Genomic DNA, 21,384 nt, shown 5'->3' with positions numbered 1-21,384 from the left:
GGCACGTGGAGGCCACACACACCACTGAGCCTCATTTTGACTTCTTTTAAGGACATTAAATCAAAGTTGGATCAGCCTGTAGTGTGGTTTTCCACTTTGATTTTGAGTGTGACTTCATATCGAGATCTCCATGGGTTGATAAATTTGATTTCCATTGATAATTTTGATGTGTGGTTTTGTTGTCAGCACATTCAACTATGTAAAGATGAAAGTATTTCATACAATTAGTTCATTCATTCAGAACTAGGATGTGTTATCTTCGTGTTCCGTTTATTTGTTGTGAGCAGTGTATATACACACTGCTGAATGCGCTAATGCAGAGGAAAACTGTTGTAATCGATGGTCTCAGCAGGGTTTCTGCTCTGGGCCGATCTTGGTCTTCAGCCATCACCAGGCGTATCAGTGGTCTTCTCAGGTGGTTTCTGTGCATGAACGGCCTTGGAGGTGTCATTTGCCAGTTGTTGGAATGCCAAGTGTCGATGCCATGTTCAATACGTTTGTAGATAGGAAGACTGTTGTAGTCTTTGCTATCATGTCTTCAATGGTTCTTGGCATTTTGAAGACTAACAGCAGTCTGCGATTTTCATGCTTTTGTTTCTCGATCCTCAGCTGGTGTCTTTCTTTGAGTGAAGTCAGACTTTGCAGTAGCTTGTCATCCACCCAACTGCAAAGTATACATACCAAGCTGAATCCACACATGGAAAGGAAGGTTGACATAATCCTCCTTGTGGTGTGCCATCCTGTCAGACGGCTGCATCAGGAATTTTGCTTGGACATGTCCGGTTTATTTTCTGTGAAGAATCTTGTGTTCCTACTGATGGATAAAAAATCTATTCTAGAAAAAAAAAAAAAAAAGGTTATAACAAATGTATGTGAGAAAAGGAAAGAATAAGAAGTATGGGGGAAATTTATCAAAACCTGTGTAGAGGAAGGGTGGTGCAGTTGCCCACAGCAAGCAATGAAATAGCTTCTTTCCTTTTTCAAAGGCCTATAATATACCATACAAGATAGAGAAAGATAAACTGGCAGCACAGTATCACTAACTATATATACACCAGCTAAGCAACACTGTATCCTACAGGCTTAGATACACCAGCTCAGCAGACAGTATCACATTAGACTGGCTTAGATATTCAATAAATAGTACATTTCAAAATAAATCATGGGATTAGAAACACAATAATTTATGTACATAGGTATCAAAACTGATAAGCTTAGCTATAACAGATAAATTGCATTTTTAGGGTACGTTCACACAAGCATATTTTTGCTGCAGATTTGTAGCAGAAAATATGCACGAGTGAACGTACCCTACTGTGATAGCCTGGGGGATGTAAGGTATGGGGAGTGTAGCTGTGCAGTAGTTAAAGGGTGCTTGTTAACCCTTGCCATTCGTGACGCCAGGGTGAGGGCTCCTCAATAATGCTTTCCTACCGCCACCTTTCCCAAGAGCGATAGGGAGGTAGATAATAATAGATTGTCCACAACCGGAGAGTTTTCTGAAACAGTATTAACTTTTACTGAAGGTTTTCTGCAAGCTTCAATAATATAACAACAGTCTCTAAGCATAACAACGGCTTTCCTTGGAGATTGACAAAGGTTGGGACTTTAGCATTTAGAGTCTTTTAGTACTATGCTTTGTTCCACTGGATTTAGGGGTTAGTTGCGGTCCAGTAGTCATGCTAGCATTAGCGGGGATTTAGATTTAAACTCACGGTTTTGGTTCCGCTGAGGCCAGTAGGTTTTTGAGGCCTAGCGTGTCTTTGAAAGTTGCGTAGCACTGTCCTGTTAGTCCGGCATCTACAAGAGCATCAACCCAAGAGAGCGATAATTGTACGCAGCTCCATTATATGGGCAGGGGCTGGACTAACGCTAATTGGTCCATACTGATGTCAATCACCATTACAGAGATTTGTGGGTAACACGTGACCCAAGGACCTCCTAAGGTCCTCCAACATACCATAGAGGCTACTAGCATGGTCACATGACCGAAGGTCCTGCGACGCTGAACAAGGTAAGTACTATACATTACTATAGAATATATATAATTATTAAATATATACATTTATTATTATTAAAGATTGACTTGAGGAGAGGCGACTAGGGGCTGTCCCACCTGAGGAACCCTACCTGAACGTAGTTACTCTGACTTTGGGGACCTCTACACTAGGTACGGTATGCAATACGGTACCAGGACACCACACTACGTATTAAGAGTAATATAATGCGATTAGATACACAGCAAAGTATCCGTTACTTAAATACACAGGCACAACAGCTTTGAATTAAGCATGATAGTCTTAGGCTCCTTTCACAATATGGCCCTGATTTACTAAGAGTGGAGTGTAGGTTTCTTTGTGGGTTTTAATTCCCTACAATTTTCCACAGTATTTACTAAGGTTTCCCTACATTTTGCACTCTTCCTTCTTTTTTTTTTGTTTTTTACACATGCTGAAACCTTGGTAAATATGTTGTTTTTTTGTGAAAATGTTGGGAACACGCCCCTTTTCTGTGACCACGCCCCCTTTTCCCAACAGACACAGGGTTTTCTCGGGTTTTTCCTTTCTGGCGCAGACAGGATTTTGGCGCAATGCGCCTGATTCTGGTGCACATTCCGACAAAACATGTCGGGTTTACACTAGTAAATCAGGGCCTATATGTTTCTCTGTTTATATGTTGGCTCCCATTCTATAACGCGGGGCCACGGCGTCTAGCAACAGTGGAGCGGGCCCGGCACCTAGCAACAGCCGGGACCCGTGGCTAATAGCGCGTGGCAATGATCGCGGTGCCGCGCGCTATTAACCCTTTAGACACGGTGTTCAAAGTTGAACGCCGCGTCTAAAGTGAAAGTAAACTAATGCCGGTTAGCTCAGGGAGCCGTTCGGGATCGCCGCGATGAAATCCGATCATCACAAAAATGGTACCGCTAAAAACGTCAGATCACAGCGCAAAAAATTAGCCCTCATACCGCCCCACACAGAAAAATAAAAAAGTAATAGAGGTCAGAAGATGACAATTTGAAACATAGACATTTTCCTGCATGTAGTTATGATTTTTTCCAGAAGTACGACAAAATCAAACCTATATAAGTAGGGTATCATTTTAATCATATGAACCTACAGAATAAAGATAAGGTGTAATTTTTACTGAAAAATGTACTACGTAGAAACAGCCCCCAAATGTTACAAAATTGTGTTTTTTCTTCAATTTTGTCGCACAATGATTTTTTTTTTCGTTTCACTGTACAAAGCGAAGTAGAATTGATGGCGCAAAAAATAAGCCATCATATGGATTTTTGGGTGCAAAATTTAAAGCGTTACGTTTTTTTTTTTTTTAAAGTAAGGACGAAAAAACAAAAGTGCAAAAACGGAAAAACCCCGGGTCATGAAGGGGTTAAAGATCCGTTACAATGTGCTGTTAAGAAAACCCTTAAAAACGGCCATTAAATGGATGTTACAAAATCCTATAAAAGTCTATGGGATTTTTTGATTATCCGTTATCACCTGTTATAGCCCATTATGAATAACGGAAGTTATTTGTGATGGGAGAATAAACGTTACATGCACTATTTTTTCTTCCGTCACAAATAACATACATTATTCATAAGGGGCTATAACGGGTGATAACGCATAATCGAAAAATCCCATAGACTTGAATGGGATTTTGTAACAGCCGTTTAACGGCTGTTTTTAAAGCCTACCTGTCAGATCCAACCTAAAAACATTTTTTTTTAATATACCACTCAGTACCTAATCCTGACCATGTACATCTAATTTTTATTTGTCTAGCACCTTTATTTATTTTTTTATTACACTTTTAATTTAGCTCCCTAGTCTGAATTCCTCTCAAGTTTCTGCCCCCTCCCTCAGTATGCTGTCTGTTCACATCTCTCCTAGCATTAGCAAGGCTACAACTCCCAGCTTGTCCTCACTGACAGTGGCGGGGCACAAGCTGACAGTGGGAGGATTTTTCCTCCAGCTGTGAGCCCTGCGCTCACAGCTGTCAATCAAGGAAGTATGTCCATGACATGGTGATGACACATGGACACAGCAGGACTAGTATGTGTTCAAGCAGGCGGGGGCAGTTATTTGACTGGCTTTTTCAGTATGAAAAATTGAAAATTTTTTAATGAAAGCAATTGCAAATCCTTTTCGCTTTACAACATATCAAAAGTTTTTGTATCTAATAGTGGCCATTTTAAGGGTTTTCTTAACGGGACATTGTAACAGGTCTTTAAAATGGAGTAACATGTAGTTTAAAAGGAGCCCTATATACAACTACTTAGCAATTGTACCTTAGATACATCAGCTTCAACAGACTGTGTCAAATAGTAGGCTAAGTTCAAATTGTTACATATAAAAGGCTTAGATACACTGGAGAAACTGTACAGTGAGAAATACTGACCCCACTGGCAATAAGAGGCCCTGGCTGGTGCATGTGTGCAGTCGGCTAAACTGCCAAGTTAAGATTGAGGGAAACTGTTACCATGGTAATCCCCTTATAACATGGCGGCACTATTAACAGCCCTAAAGTGTCTAAAGGTGATTTATTTCATGTTTGGATACATTTACCTTCTCCCTACTGTAATATAACTTAGTAAGCTCAAGGGTGACATGTCATCTTTAATAATAGAGGATATGGCATACTCTAAACCAGTGTTCCCCAACCTGTGGCAGTCTAGCTTTGGCAAAACTATAACCCCATCATGCCTTCACAGCCTTTTAGGCTTTTATGGTTTGTTGGAATTGTAGTTGTGCAACATCTGGAGAGCTACAGGTAAGGCAACACTGCTGTAAACAAATGCTGTGTTGTTACCATGATTGCACTGAGGACTGCTGGGACATATTCATATACATTGCTTGTACTGCCAATCCAGCAGTGAAAGGCTTTTCGTGCCCTACAGAGTGATGGCTTATTACTTAGGACTGAATTGACCCCATCTACTACAGGTCCCAGCAAGCCCTTAAGGTCTCTGAGTCACTGGTCACCTCAGTGGGCCTGGCTGAACTGTATAGACTTTTCCACCTGTCTAACCTCAGTAAAGCTACTGTTGTCCGTAACTTGGTGTCGGAGTAAATATTGCCCCGTGCCTTGCCCATGATCCAGCTGTATACTTTCGGGTGGTATTGAGGATAAACACGCCCTGACATCACGAATACATGGGGTTACCCTAGGGTAATTCCATCTGCCCTGCATCACACCCCATTCCACAACTTTTGGCGTCCTACGAACAGGATATGGGTGTGCGCCTTATGCGACAAGTCCTCCCCTACTCTGAACTGGGTCCAGTATTGTCAGTGAAAATCACATGCTGATGCGAATAAAATTTGTGCCAGAAAGTGTTCTGGACTTTACCAGTGAAAAGTGTTTTACCTGAGGCACTGGTCAAATAGAGGGGGAGGTGAAGAAAAGACTGTTATCTGCTACTGTGAACTGTGTGAACTGTACAGAGGTGGTACCTGAAAGGGTTAATTTGCTCTGGTGTTTCCCATGTGCGCGAGCGGTTGCAGCTCCGCCCCGTCAGTACCCAGCGGTGAAGCCTCTTCAGTGCTGCGAGGAGGAACAAAAGAGCCGCACAGGAGAAGATTTTGCCAACCAGACCAAAACAGGAAGTTCCCCGGGCACAGCCATATTGGAAGCTCCGCCTGCTGTGCTCTTCTCTGTTTTTACCTGTCAAGCTCCTGCTGCAGCGCAGACTCTACAAACACCAATGATTGTCAGTATCAAGTCTCTGGTGCCAGTAGCTATCAGTATTAACCCCTTAGTGCCAGCAAGTCTGGTCGCAAGACGAATTACCAGATGCCTGCAAAATAAGAGTGGGAGCATCCATTACAGTCCCCCATCAGTCAAGTCAAAGCTGCTGCCGCACTACAGTAAGCATCTTAAAGGAGAACATCCCTTATTTCCCTTAAAGTGACAGCACACTCAAAATTCAACAGGATGTCAGAACCCAGCTGTCCAGATCAACCAGGCGACAGCGCCCCTTCCTCTCCAGCAGCGAGGTCATCCCCTGCCCCAGAGCCAGGATCTTGCCAGCCCTGCCTGCAGTCAGCATGAACCCATCTACGCTGGGCCCACTGTGACTATGAGCTGAAACGCCTGTGGCGACAGAGGAAGTGCTGTTTGTTCACAAAGGACTATTTGTACCGAAATTCTTTGGATGATCGACTTCATCAGATTCTGGTTCCCCGCGTCAATGGCCCTCAACGCATACCGTGATCAGTTGGGACACTTTGGAGTCCTCAAGACCGAAGCTACTGTCATGCAAAGATTCTAGTGGATCGGAATGCGGAGCAATATTGAGAAATGGTGCAGTGATTGTCCTGTCTGTAACGTCACCAAGAATGTGCGCAAGGACGCAGGAGCACCCCTCCATTCCATCAAGAGTGAAAGGCCTAACCAGTTGGTCTTACTAGACCATGTCAAATTGTCTCCTACCCGATCCGGGTACACTTATGCTCTCACCATGGTGGAACTCTACTACAAATAGGTTGTCATTGTACCCGTTAAAGACCTCACAGCCAAGACAACGGCCCAGATGTTCTACTCTTGGTGTGCAAACCCTTGGGTGTCCAGAGTCTGTCCTAATGGACCGCAGAATGGCCTTCAAGGCCCAAATCTTCCAAGAGCTGTGTCAATTCCATGCTACTGCTTACCACCTGCAGGGGAACGCATTAATCAAGTCTTTATCCACATGTTGCGAGCAGCCTCTGTGTCAAGACAAGAAGAGTGGCCCCTGACTGTTGCCTGAACTATTGGAGATCTATAATAACACAGTCCATTGTTCTACGGGGTACACCCCTTTCTACTTGATGATAGGGTGTCATGGGCAGCTGCCTAAAGATCAGACATTTGGGCTCCAATCCAATCTCTCCGCAAGCCACTAGAGAAGAATCCAAGAAGCCAAAGAAATTGTCATCAAGAAGATGGGCGAGGCTCAACAGAGACAACAAGAGGACTATAACCGTTATGCCTCTACCAAACCACTTCAATTGGGTGATAAAGTCTGGCTGCGGAAGTTTCCAAGGACCCACAAGTTAGACTCTATCTGGGAGACAGAACCGTACACGTTGACAGCCATACCCTATCCGGAATCTGATGTATTCGAAGTGCAAAAGCCTAGGTATGAGCCACAATTTGTTCACCGAAATCGAATTAAATTATGTCTGAGAGAAGATCTACCAATGCTCCCAGCCCCGCCTCCTCCAGCTGTCAGACCTGCGAGAGAGTACATCCCGGGTGAAAGAATTCACCCAGCTATGGATTTCCCCATGTTTTCTCCAAATCAGCCTGCGATCTTCTGTGTCTCACCAACCCCGGGGCTGGTTCAACCCACATTAGTCTCCACACCAGTTCCAGTCTTGTCAACATTGGCTCAAGCCTATACACTAGTCTCCAGAGTTCCAACCCTGTCACCAGCCTCTTTAGCACAGCTGCCAGCGACTCTGAGTCCAGCCAGTCCTGAACTAATACCAGCTACTGAGTTCGCTGAGGGAGAGCCAGACGCAGTTCCTGAAGTCCCAAGAGCTCCAGAAATCTCAAGAGTTCCAGATTCTCCAGAGGTGGTGTTGTGCAGATCCCAAAGGCCGATCCAAGGACAACTACCCGCCAGATATAGGGAATAAAAAATAATGGAAATGGAAGATGGTCAGCTACTCCTTTCCTTGCGCCCGGCAGTCTCCTCAGAAATATGAAGAAAGAAAGCAAGAGCCAGCGCACGGTCTTCAGATTTATTCAAGAGGTATAAACAGGTAACAGGATGGTACACATACCGGCACTCTGGAAATAAAAAATAATACCTGTATAAAATTGTCAGTATCACACATAGTCCATTTAATTTATTCAGTCTATATAATGTGTATATAACCTAGTCAAAATGCTTAGTTAGGACTGTATCTAACATGTACATTCTCAGTCCATATTGTCAAAGTGTTTATGTATCTAACATTTTTCCTGTCTCCGTGTACAGGGTGCTCTCCTGGCAAGAGGGTTCCCCTGCAACTTAAGTAAAGCACTAGAGTGACAGAAATGCTGTATATAGAGGTAACAAGGATATGTTGTATAAAGTACGTATGGAGTTCGGGGGAGAAATGTTTAGTACCGAGGGGCCCCAGCAGCTAAGACATTGGGTGGATAGCCTCTGGCAGCCCAATCCGCAGACAATGTGTTTCAGTGTCTAGAGTGTAATGAATCCCATGTGTTTATCAGTTTATTTCCCAAAGGAGTATGTATGGACATATTCACAAAAGTTCTACATGGACTCGTCCCCTGTTGTTGTTAACTATACAGACCTGTGAAGGACATTTGGAAATAATGCCACAGGAACTGTCAGCCAGGCCCCAGCGGCAACTTCCAGTCATCGGCCGTTCAGGGCTGGGCACCGAGGATGGCTGTGTTTAAGAGGGGGAGTTTGTGATGACTCGCAGGCCCCCTGTGTGGCTGCTGGTAGCGGCAGACTGCAGCTGCGAGCAGGCCAGAGGTGAGGCGGGGGAATGGGGGTGGCAACAGTGAAGGCACAAAATGGGTCGGGTCACCGGTGGATCTGCAGTGCAAAATCGGCTGCGGATCCGTTATGTTTGACCCTACCCTAATGGTAAATTGTAGTAGATCACACAAGAAGCAGTGCACATATTGGGGGTAATTGAACAAGCTGAGCTGAGGAAAAGTTGACCAGTGGCCCATAGCGACCAATCGGATTGCTTCTTTTATTTTTCAGACACTTTTTCAAAGCGATCTGATTGATTTTTATGGGCAACTTGTCGACTTTTCCTTAGCACAAGTTTTGATGAATTTTAGAAGACAGTGGTCATAAAAAAGGGCTTTTTATTCACATTTGTTCTCCTACTGTGCATATTGTCTTTGTCGGCACTGTTATCTGATGTCTGAGATATATCATACTGTGTTTGTTCTTCTGTATTCTTCTGGGTTTTTTTTTATTTATTTGAAGTTCAAACTCAATAAAACTTTTGTTTACAGTGTGTTTCTCTAGTACAGTACATAAGAGGTATTTATTAGCGACTTGGCAGCAGAAGCAATCTGATGGGTTGCTATGAGAAACTCAGAAACTTTTCCTCTGGACAGGTTTTGCTAAATATTCCCTATAGTGTGTATGTGTATAAGCATTTATTTACCAGGACTTAAATCCTGCTGCACTTGGCTAGAGTTTATATGTTCAGGCCATTAAACTATACCTTTTTGACAGGTTGCCGACGTATATCTTGGACATTCTGGGAAAATGCACTATGAACTCAGCTTTAAACCATATATGAATAACAACTTGCTTATTAAATGACAAAAATGTTAAGATTATTACTTTTATGACATTATTTTTAAAGGGGTACTCCAGTGGAAAACATTTTTTTTCATATCAACTGGCTCCAGAAAGTTATACAGATTTGTAAATGAACACTGTATAAAACAACTGATAGCGTCCAGGCACTGCTGAAGATGGATGCAGCCGTTAACACAGGTGGGGAGCAAGATTGCTGGAATGAGGATACCTGCTGCTATGTGGTAGGGAGAAGTGTGGTGCGGCTTCAGCCCAACAGCATGGACGTGCACAGACATTTAGGAGGGCAGGGGCTCAAGTAAAAAAAGAAAGGGCACTTCTCAAAATGTATAAAACGTCTGCCAGACTTAATGGGAATGCTCTGCAGAAAGCAAAGTGACGTCACAGGGGAGATGTGCTGCGGCCCAGGGACACAGTGGACTCCCGGCCAGGCCCCCTTGACATTCCTAGCCCCCATAAAGGTTGGTGTTTTTGTAAAGTAAAGTCAAGAACAGTTTCTATGAAGGTCTGCCATGTGTATATACACTTTGGCTGTGCTGTCAGTCTTATTTACAGAAAACATGTGACAGCTGCCCTATAATATACTGTATAATAGAGTAGATTCATCAAAACCTGTGCAGAGAAAGAGCGGTGCAGTTGTCCATAGCAACCAATCAGATCGCTGCATTCATTTTGCAGAAGGCTTTTCCTCTGCAAATGTTTTAATAAATCGCCCCCTATATGTCCCGGTCTGATCTCTATATGACAGAACCCATCACCCAGCACCCATCTTATGCAGGAATCTCCACATAGCTCTGGTTCTTACACTAAAGAGATGAACACCACACTAATATATGCTAACATTCTACAATATTCAAGAATTGGCAAAAAAAACAAGATGTGAGAATGAAGAATTATAATTATGAAAAGACAGCTGGGCATAGCACAGCATACAGGATGGAGGCAGGGAAGCTCCGCCTCCATTGCGCACAAGACTGAATTTGCATACTAGCAATGTGGGGCAATACCTAGAAAATGGGTAGACCGATTTTAGTAAGTATAACATTATCTTTCTCCTGTTCACCTGCACTGTAACCTAGTGTATTGGGTTAAGTGCCAGAAAACAGCTTGTCAGTTTCCCTTTAATTATATACCGTACCCCCTTTAACGACGCAGGACGTAAATTTATGTCCTGCGCCAGCTCCCGCGATATGAAGCGGGGTCGCGCTGCGACCCTGCATCACATCGCGTCGGTCCCGGCGCTCATCAACGGCCGGGACCCGCGGCTAATACCACACATCGCCGATTGCGGCGATGTGCAGTATTAACCCTTTAGAAGCGGCGGTCAAAGCTGACCACTGCTTCTAAAGCGAAAGTATCCCGGCTAGTCAGTCGGGCTGTTTGGGACCGCCGCGGTGAAATCGCAGCGTCCCGAACAGCTTGCAGGACACCGGGAGGGCCCTTACCTGCCTCCTCGGTGTCCGATCGACGAATGACTGCTCCGTGCCTGAGATCCAGGCAGGAGCAGTCAAGCGCCGATAACGCTGATCACAGGAGTGTTAATACACGCCAGTGATCAACATAGGAGATCAGTGTGTGCAGTGTTATAGGTCCCTATGGGACCTATAACACTGCAAAAAAAAGTAAAAATAAAGTGTTAATAAAGGTCATTTAACCCCTTCCCTAATAAAAGTTTGAATCACCCCCCTTTTCCCATAAAAAAAAATAAAACAGTGTAAATAAAAATAAAAATAAACATATGTGGTATCGTCGCGTGCGTAAATGTCCGAACTATAAAAATATATTGTTAATTAAACTGCACAGTCAATGGCGTACGCGCAAAAAAATTCCAAAATCCAAAAAAGCGTATTTTGGTCACTTTTTATACCATTAAAAAATGAATAAAAAGTGATCAAAAAGTCCGATCAAAACAAAAATCATACCGATAAAAACTTCAGATCACTGCGCAAAAAAATGAGCCCTCATACTGCCCTGTACGTGGAAAAATAAAAAAGTTATAGGGGTCAGAAGAGGACATTTTTAAACGTATACATTTTCCTGCATGTAGTTATGATTTTTTCCAGAAGTATGACAAAATCAAACCTATATAAGTAGGGGATCATTTTAACTGTATGGACCTACAGAATAATGATAAGGTGTCATTTTTACCGAAATATGCACTGCGTAGAAACGGAAGCCCCCAAAAGTTACAAAATGGCGTTTTTTCTTCGATTTTGTCGCACAATGATTTTTTTTTTCCGTTTCGTCGTGGATTTTTGGGTAAAATTACTGATGTCACTGCAAAGTAGAATTGGTGTTGCAAAAAATAAGCCATAATATGGATTTTTAGGTGGAAAATTGAAAGGGTTATGATTTTTAAAAGGTAAGGAGGAAAAAACGAAAGTGCAAAAACGGAAAAACCCTGAGTCCTTAAGGGGTTACTGAACTATATACTGTGCCACCATTCATCTATTAATTCCCTATATACTGTGCCATCATTAATTAATTATATACTGTGCCACCATTAATGATCTATACACAGTGCCAGCATACATAAAAAATAATGTTCCAATATAAATTAAATATATTCTGTGCTTCCATAAATTCCCTATATATTATGCTTCCATTCCTCTATTAATTCTCTATATACTGTGCTTCCATTCCTCTATTAATTCTCTATATACTGTGCTTCCATTCCTCTATTAATTCCCTATATATTATGCTTCCATTCCACTATTAATTCTCTATATACTGTGCTTCCATTGCTCTGTTAATTTTCTATATACTGTGCTTCCATTCCTCTATTAATTCCCTATATACTGTGCTTCCATTCCTCTATTAATTCTCTATATACTGTGCTTCCATTCTTCTATTAATTCTCTATATACTGTGCTTCCATTCCTCTATTAATTCTCTATATACTGTGCTTCCATTCTTCTATTAATTCCCTATATACTGTGCTTCCATAAATTCCCTATATACTATGCTTTCATTTCTCTATTAATTCCCTATATACTGTGCTTCCATAAATTCCCTATATACTATGCTTTCATTTCTCTAATAATTCCCTATATACTGTGCTTTCATTTCTCTATTAATTCCCTATATACTATGTTTTCATTTCTCTATTAATTCCCTATATAATTGTGCTTCCATTTCTCTATTAATTCCCTATATAATTGTGCTTCCATTTCTCTAATAATTCCCTAATAATGTGCTTCATACATTACATACAAGCACATAACATAAAAGCACATACAGTACATAGGTAATATACACACATACATAGAGACACATTGACACATACATCCAGGCCCAAATATACATTAAGAAACAAAAATACACAGACACACATATAATATGGTATATATACAGATATAGCCAACAGGCACATCATACATACAGGTACACGCATACATTCTCTAACAGATATATACACACACATTTACATAGTTTCACTTGCATATATATATATATATCTCAATCACACATATACATAGATACATAGATTCCCTTGCTCACATATATACACATACATAGATTCCCTTGCTCACATATATACACATACATAGATTCCCTTGCTCACATATATACACATGCATAGATTCCCTTGCTCACATATATACACATGCATAGATTCCCTTGCTCACATATATACACATACATAGATTCTCTTGCTCACATATATACACATACATAGATTCCCTTGCTCACATATATACACATACATAGATTCCCTTGCTCACATATATACACATGCATAGATTCCCTTGCTCACATATATACACATGCATAGATTCCCTTTCTCACATCTATACACATACATAGATTCCCTTGCTCACATATATACACATGCATAGATTCCCTTGCTCACATATATACACATACATAGATTCCCTTGCTCACATATATACACATGCATAGATTCCCTTGCTCACATATATACACATGCATAGATTCCCTTGCTCACATATACACACATACATAGATTCCCTTGCTCACACACAGACACACACACTGACATACATTTGCTCACATATATACACAGAATTGCTTACATGCTAACAGTAAGGCCCCATCCCCCTCTGCACAGGCACATACATAGAGGTGCACACACACACACACATAGACACATCATACAGACAGACACATATACACACACAAACACCCATATAGACACATCATACAGACACACAAACTGACAATCACTCACATAAATACACAATCACTTACAGTAAGGGCCCCATGCCTCTCCGCACAGGCTGGAGATTCTTGGACTGACAGACAGTGGGCGGGGCTTCTCTCTGCCTCCTCTGCCCTTGTCTCCTCCATGTGGAGAGGAGAAGAGAAATGGCAGATTATGACAGGGTAAGTGGCGCCCCCTTCCTGCAGGGAGGGCACAGCACCCTGCATCAAACCACATACAACTCCCCAACAAAAGATCATTTTACTGCTCCTCTCACCCTGAGTCTGTAGCTCCTTTTGTGAGGGCACTAGAGGGGCAGGTGAGGAAAAGGGCAGGGGCTCCAGCCCCTTTTCACTCCTATGTGTGCACGTCCCTGCCCAACAGCAAAGGGATTATGAACCAGACATGTATCAATGATAGTGAGGAAGATAAGGAATGAATCACACTCACCACTAAGATGCCCCAAAGAAACCGATCCTATATTGCACGGATGGTAATAGCAGCATGTTACAGAAGAAAAATCTTCATTAAGCGGGGAGTGAGAGCAGCCGCTCTCGAGACGCAGGGGTACACAGGTGGGTGGCAACTAGTTTCGGGTCAGCCGACGCTTCTTCCGGCCAGGTGTATGTCTCCTCCCAATGGTAGTAATGCTTATATAGGCAACATAGGTACATATGGGAATAGTGTCTTACAGAAACAAAATGTGCCAAAATCTAGTGTCAAAGAATAAATAAAGCATTAAAACCAAGAAAGATATGGAAGAAAATATACACAAAAGTTGGGAATCACAAGAATGCAGAAAAATCATTTCTTTCATTTAAACTGAGGGGGCAAGTGGCGTCAAGTTTAATTATCCAAATATCTTCACGGCGTAGTAGCCATGTATGACGATCCACTCCCTCGGGGGATGTGTCTATTCTTTCGATCCCTGCAAATTTTAGACCCTCAGTGTTGCCTCCATGATGATCAATCATATGGGAGACAAACTGTGGGGATGCCTTTTTTGTTTTTAAAGAATAAAGATATTTGTGGATACGGTAACATAATTTTCTTTTCGTTTTTCCAATATAATAAAATTTGCAGGGACAGATGATGCAATAGACAATAAATGTTGATTGACAAGTTATGAAATGGTTGAGAAAAATATTAATACCCCCTAAAACAAAGTTTCTCTTTGATAAATTCAGGTAGCAAAAATTAAAATTTTTGCAGGGGAAATTTCCCTTAGGTAAACTATTTTTCAACCATATCTCATTCTTTGGAGAATTTTTCTGTTTTTCCTTCTTCAAAAAATCACCTATGGTGCGAGACTTTCTAAAGCTGATAATTGGCTTCGTTTTCGCTTGTTCCCCCAGGTCGGCATCATGTTCAATCATGAACCAATTGTCATAAATAATTTTTTTAATAGTGTCGTTCATGGGGGAGTTAGCGAAAGAGAAGGAAAAATGGCTATCGGATGTGGAACAGTTTTTTCGTTTTTTTAGTATTAAAAGATCTTTGCGTGGTTTTTTATCTGCCTTTTTAAAAGCTTCGTTGAGGACTGCTGAAAGATAGCCGCGCTCTAAAAAACACGATATCAGGACTTGCGCTTGTTCAAGATATTTATCATTGTCGCTATTAGCTCTCTTTAAACGTAAGTATTGACTATATGGGATATTGTCTTTAACATAACTAGGGTGTGAACTTTGATAATGGAGTAAAGGGTTTTTAGCTATATCTTTGCGGTAGCTGAAGGTGTGTAAGATATCATCAATCAATTCTAATCGAATATCTAGAAAATCTAACGTTTTTCCACCAAAGTGGCTAGTAAACATATTTGCCATGTTGACGTTATTTAAATGAAAAACAAAATTATTAAAGTCATCGGGAGAACCATCCCATACTATTATGACGTCGTCAACAAAGCGCAAATAGTTTTTGATGCATTTGATGAATGGATTAGCCGCCAAAAAACGAAAAGAAAATTATGTTACCGTATCCGCGAACATCTTTATTCTTTAAAAACAAAAAAGGGATCCCCACGGTTTGTCTCCCATATGATTGATCATCATGGAGGCAACACTGAGGGTCTAAAATTTGCAGGGATCGAAAGAATAGACACATCCCCAGAGGGAGTGGATCGTCATATATGGCTACTACGCTGTGAAGCTATTTGGATAATTAAACTTGACGCCACTGGCCCCCTGGGTTTAAATGAAAGAAATGATTTTTCTGCATTCTTGTGATTCCCAACTTTTGTGTATATTTTCTTCCATATCTTTCTTGGTTTTAATGCTTTATTTATTCTTTGACACTAGATTTTGGCATGTTTTGTTTCTGTAAGACACTATTCACATATGTACCTATCTTGCCTATATAAGCATTACTACCACTGGGAGGAGACATACACCTGGCCGGAAGAAGCGTCGGCTGACGCGAAACTAGTTGCCACCTACCTGTGTACCCCTGCGTCTCGAGAGCGGCTGCTCTCACTCCCCGCTTAATGAAGATTTTTCTTCTGTAATATTCTGCTATTACCATCCGTGCAATATAGGATCGGTTTCTTTGGGGCATCTTAGTGGTGAGTGGGACAGATTTGTAAATTACTTCCAGTACTTCCAGTACTTCAGTTGCTGTATACTACATAGGAAGTTGAGTTGTTCTTTTCTGCCTGCCTCTCTGCTGACACCTGTCAGGATCTGGACTGGTATGCAGGGAGGACACGGGTGGTGGATCCTCTGTGTCAGTGAGGTGATGGCGTGAGCCGTACCAGGGGAACAGAATCTAAGAGGTTACTGGTTTTCACCAGAGCCCGCCGCAAAGCGGGATGGACTTGCAGCGGCAGGTAACCCCCAGGTCGTTCCACCCGATAGCGACTCAACCTCACTGACAGCTGAGACAGGTGCGGTACACAAGGACAAGGCAAGAGCAAGGTCGGATGTAGCAGAAGGTCTGGGCAACTGTGTGGAACACACAGAAACGCTTTCACAGGGCACTAGGCAACAAGATCCGTCAAGAACAGGAAGGGGAAGTGGGTTTATATAGTGTAGGGAGTGCTTGGGACTAATTGGGCCAGGCACCAATTAATGGTGCACTGGCCCTTTAAATCTGAGAGACCCAGCGCGCGCGCGCCCTAGAGAGCGGGGCCGCGTGCCAGGACTGAACAGGAGGACGGGGCAGGTGAGAGACACGTCCCGTACCTCGGATCGCGTCCCCACCGGAGACATGGAAGCAGCGCTCGCGATCAGCGGTGCCGACCGGAGCGATGTATACATGGGCACGCCGCGAGCACTCCGGGGAAGCAGCGGGACCCGGAGCGCTCGGCGTGACAACACCTTTATCCATGTCAGGTACTGTCCGGAGCAGGATAGGTTCTTTATGGGGATTTGCTTCTACACTGGACAGTTCCTAACATGGACAGAGTCATGTTAAGAGAGCACTATAGTCATACTGAAAAGAACAACTCATCTTCCTCTGAAGCACATTGCAGCTGATAAGTCCTGGAAAGATTAAGAAGTAACTTACAAATCTGTTAAACTTTCCGGATCCAGTTGATATACCTGTAAAATCTAAATATATAATTATTTTCCACCAGAGTTCCCCGTTAAGGTTCAGGAATATTCTTAATTTTAAGGGCAGGGTCCCACGGGGTGCATCCGCAGCGTATTTCACACTGTTGATGCACCAACAGCAGTAACAGAGGGAACTCCCTGCTGCGGGCGGGTAGCTCGGTGTGTCTGCTCGTAGTCGCTTTCTTTGCAATTCCTCTTGTGACTGCAGTTGCCGCATCCTCATCTTGATATGCGCCCTGTGGGTCCCTGCCCTAAAGTTTACAAATATAATGTAACAGCCACACAAATCTCTATCTTTCTCTGTTAAAAAAAAACATGCACACTTACACACATAAACAGTAAGGCTTTTTGAAAAAAACTACCCAAAAAATTTAATTGAAAAGTGGTTGCTTAGGGGGTGGACTATGGGTGGTCCACTTTAACCCTTTCAGCACATTGGGTGTACATTCAGCACATTGGGCCACTGTAGCCGGGACCCACGGCTAATGCAGGACTTCCCCGAAATAGGGCCGTGTCGACCATTAACCCTTTAGACGTCACAATAAAAGTTGATCGATATGTCTAAAACGGGAAAATAATGTTGTTGGCTAGCTCAGGGAGCTGATCGGAACCACCAAGACGAAACGGCATGGTCTTAATCAGCTGCACTAATGAAGCACTGATAACATTAAAGGATAGCTCCCACATCACTTTTTTCTTTTTTCTGTCCCTGCCTATTACCCATCTATCCCTAACCTCCTCCCTGCCTTTATTTATTTTTTTTTACATACTTCCGCCCGTAGTTCACCTATACAGGCGCCTCCAGCTGTTTCCCCACTGCAACTCCCAGCTTGCCCTGACATCTATTGGCTGTCAGGGCATGCTGGGAGTTGTAGTGGGGAAACAACTGGAGGCACCCTGTATAGGTGAACACCGGATCTGTGATGGCCGCACATACCGCTCCCCTCCGCGCAGCCCGCAACCCCCCCGGCCCCGTCGCACCACTCAACTCACTCCCCCTCCCCCTTAGTTCACCCATTCAGAGTACCCCCTCCCCGCCGCGCAGCCCGCAACCCCCCCGGCCCCGCCACTCCACTCAACCCACTCCCCCTCCCCACCCCCCTTAGTTCACCTATACAGTGTCCCTCCAGCTGTTTCCCCACTACAACTCCCAGCTTGCCCTACAACTGGAGGCATACTGTAAAGGTGAACACGCAACCCCCCCCCCCCCCGGCATAATACTTTACCTTGTCCCCGGGAGCCTGCGCGCATCCACTTCCTTCAAATCGCTCGCTCCCGCCTGTCTGATTGACAGGCGGGAGCGAGCACCGGAGTGACTGAATTTCGACTCGTTGCCAGGCTTAAATGAGTCAAAATTCTGTAGTGACATCACTGCCGAATGCATTCGGCCACTAGGAGGGCGACCCCTAGTGGCCAAATTTAAAAGTGATTTTAAACTGGTTTAAAATCACTTTTTTTAATTAAAGTATATTAGAAATATGTTGTAGTACTTTAGTACTACAACATATCAATTTTTATATTTCATGACAGTGCCCATTTAATCAATGCTATGCTATGGCCCAGCATTGTTCAATGTATACAGTCAAAAGATTGCATGTAATAGTCCCCAAAAAAACTGCAGTTGGCGCAGGACCTGCCGTCAAGCCAATCAATGGCTAAAAAGGGACACTGCTGGGGCCAGTCTCAGGATCTGCCAGTGCGGAAAGGTCCTGCTATTAGCAATGTTTCAGAAGCAGAAAGAGGAGAAAAGGATGGGGAACTGGAGAGAGGCACATGGGAGATGTGGGGGACAAGGGCTAGGTTTTTTCAAATCCCCCCAGAACTCACACACACACACACACTGCCCCAGCAGTATATGATTTTTACAAAAGTCAGTCTATGAGAGAGTAGAGGAATTGGTTTAGCCTTTTGTGAACTGGGGCTGACTTCCTTTGAGCACAGTCAATGAACGTGAACTGATCTGTGACTCAATTACATAGTTCAAAGCTTTTAATTAAATATTTTAGCTGATTAATTATGCATTTTATATGTGTGTGGTAATAAAGTATACACAGGACTCTCTTGCATTGGATTTAATACAATTTATTTTAGTTTTGGATTTTTTCTAAATTTCATATAGTTATTTACCAGAAAAGGGTCATTTTATTTGCATCAACAAGCCCTTTCAAAAATACCACTTTCACAGACAATGTCATACAAAGACATGCACAGAAAGACCATGCCCAGGGGTATGATTCAGTCTAAAAATATGCTCAATGTTATGGCATTACAGTGCAAGCTTTGATATATGGGGCAAATTTATGAAGATATCCCTGAGAGATAAGGCTGTCTGAGTGGAAAATGGTTCCACTACTAAACAAATTCAGGCTATACAGCTGGTTTTCATGTATTGTATTGCTATTCTTTTCTGTTATTATTTCTGTTCAGTAGCATGCAGGTAGCTATCTGAAAAAAAACTAATCACTTCCAGTAAATTCTCACTAGGGTGAATTGTTAACAAATTGAATATTTCCCTTTTTTAAACTGAATAAGGGATCCAGGAACATCATCAAAGATACATACTGATGGAATTTCATGAACAAGAAAGGATCTCTGCAAGTCTGAAATAATATTTCCATGAGAATTTAACCCCTTTAATCCCTTTTTTCCTCCTTACCTTTTAAAAATTATAACCCTTTATTTCACCTAAAAATCCATATGATGGCTTATATTTTGCGCCACCAATTCTACTTTGTAATGCAGTCAGTCATTTTACCCAAAAATCTACGGCGAAATAAAAAAAAAACATTGTGCAACAAAATTTGAAAAATGAAAAGGCCATTATGTAGGTTTTGGGGGCTTCCATTTCTAAGCAGTGCATTTTTCGTGTCAATACAGCTGATCAGGACAGCGCGGTTTCACCGCGGTGGTCCCGATCAGCCTGACTGAGCAACCAGGAAGGTTTCACTTTCATTTCAGACACAGTGATCAACTTTGATCGCCGCATCTTAAGGGTTAATACCGGACATCCCCGCGATCGCCGCAGGTCCCGGCCGTTGGTGACTGTCGGGAACGACCCGATATGGCGCGGGGTCACTGCGTAACCCCGTGTTATATCGCAGGAGCTGGCGCAGGACGTAAATATTTTTACGTCCTGCAACGTTAAGGGGTTAAAGGGGTACTCTGCCCCTAGAGATCTTATCCCCTACCCAAAAGTTAGGGGATAAGATTGTGGTAGAGGGTGTGATACAGGGCAGATGGAATTACCCTAGGGGCAGATGGCATTAACCCCTTATATTCGAGACGCAAGGGCATGGTTTATCCTCAATACCACCCGAAGGTATACCGCTGGATACTGGGCTACGCATGGGGGCAATACTGACTCCAATGCCAAGTTACGGACAACAGTAGCTTTACTGAGTGACAGATGGTACAGTCTATACAGTGTAGCCAGGCCCACAGAGATGACCAGTGACTTCAGAGAACTTAAGGGATTGCTGGGACTTGCAGTGGTTTTGGACAATTTAGTGCAGGCCACGCTGACTTGACAATAGATGACTGTGACTGACTTGACTGGAGACAGACTAAGCTGTGACTTAAGCTTACTTGTAGACTTGTAACTTGTGGCTACAGACTTGACTTGAGGCCTCCAATGTCCCCAGACACACCCTTGGTCTCGACTGCACCTCAGCAAAAGGGCTTTTATGGGGGGAGACTCTGATGGGGTCCCATTGGTCACCCTAAAGTCACCTGGTCCCTGATACATTCTGGGTAACAATCACATGACAACTCACATGACAACTGGTGATCACATGTTAACCTTTCTTAAAGATACAACATTCTTGTATACATAACATAGGGGATAATACACAATTACAGTAGAACAGATGCAGGGGGGCCCAGGGGACACTGTAGGGAGGCTGCCTATCAGGGCAGGAATGGTAGGGGGTAACAACTCCAACAACTGAGATGAGTCCATGTAGCATTTTTGTGAAAACGTCCATACATGTTCCTTTCAATAACAGGACATAAACATGTGGGATTCATTACCCTTATAACTACATTTTTATCACATTTAATATACTTGAGTCGGATCAGGCTGCCTCAGGCTCTCTACCTGATGCCTTAGCTACTGGGGCCCCTCGGCACTAACCACTTCTCCCCAGAACTCTATACATGTTTTTATATAACATACCATTGTTACCTTTATATACAGCAACTCTGTCCCTCTATGTGCTTTTTTTATATTTTCAGGGGAACCCTCTGGCCAGGAGAGTACCCTGTACACATGGACAGGAAAAATGTTAGACAAGTGAATTATGGACTGGAAATGTGCATGTTAGATACAGTCCTAACTAGGCATTTGACTAGCTTATATAATACATTTTGTAAGCTGACTG

General features: G+C 42.9%; 1 long non-coding RNA gene across 2 annotated transcripts; it reads right to left on the bottom strand.

Annotated features, from left to right (window-relative positions):
* Positions 1-256: 256 nt before the first annotated feature.
* LOC130355638 (uncharacterized) lies at positions 257-4,473 on the bottom strand. 2 transcript variants are annotated; one of them, XR_008888601.1, is made up of 3 exons: positions 4,405-4,473; positions 919-988; positions 257-835 (listed from the first exon to the last, which is right to left on the bottom strand). It is a non-coding gene; the product is annotated as an uncharacterized LOC130355638 (long non-coding RNA). The 2 variants fall into 2 exon arrangements; XR_008888602.1 differs by lacking the exon at positions 4,405-4,473 and adding an exon at positions 4,295-4,402.
* Between the last annotated feature and the right edge of the window lie 16,911 nt (positions 4,474-21,384).

This window comes from Hyla sarda, chromosome 2 (genome assembly GCF_029499605.1).
Source record: "Hyla sarda isolate aHylSar1 chromosome 2, aHylSar1.hap1, whole genome shotgun sequence".
Classification (NCBI taxonomy): Eukaryota; Metazoa; Chordata; class Amphibia; order Anura; family Hylidae; genus Hyla; species Hyla sarda.
This window is presented reverse-complemented; position numbering and strand designations above follow the sequence as displayed.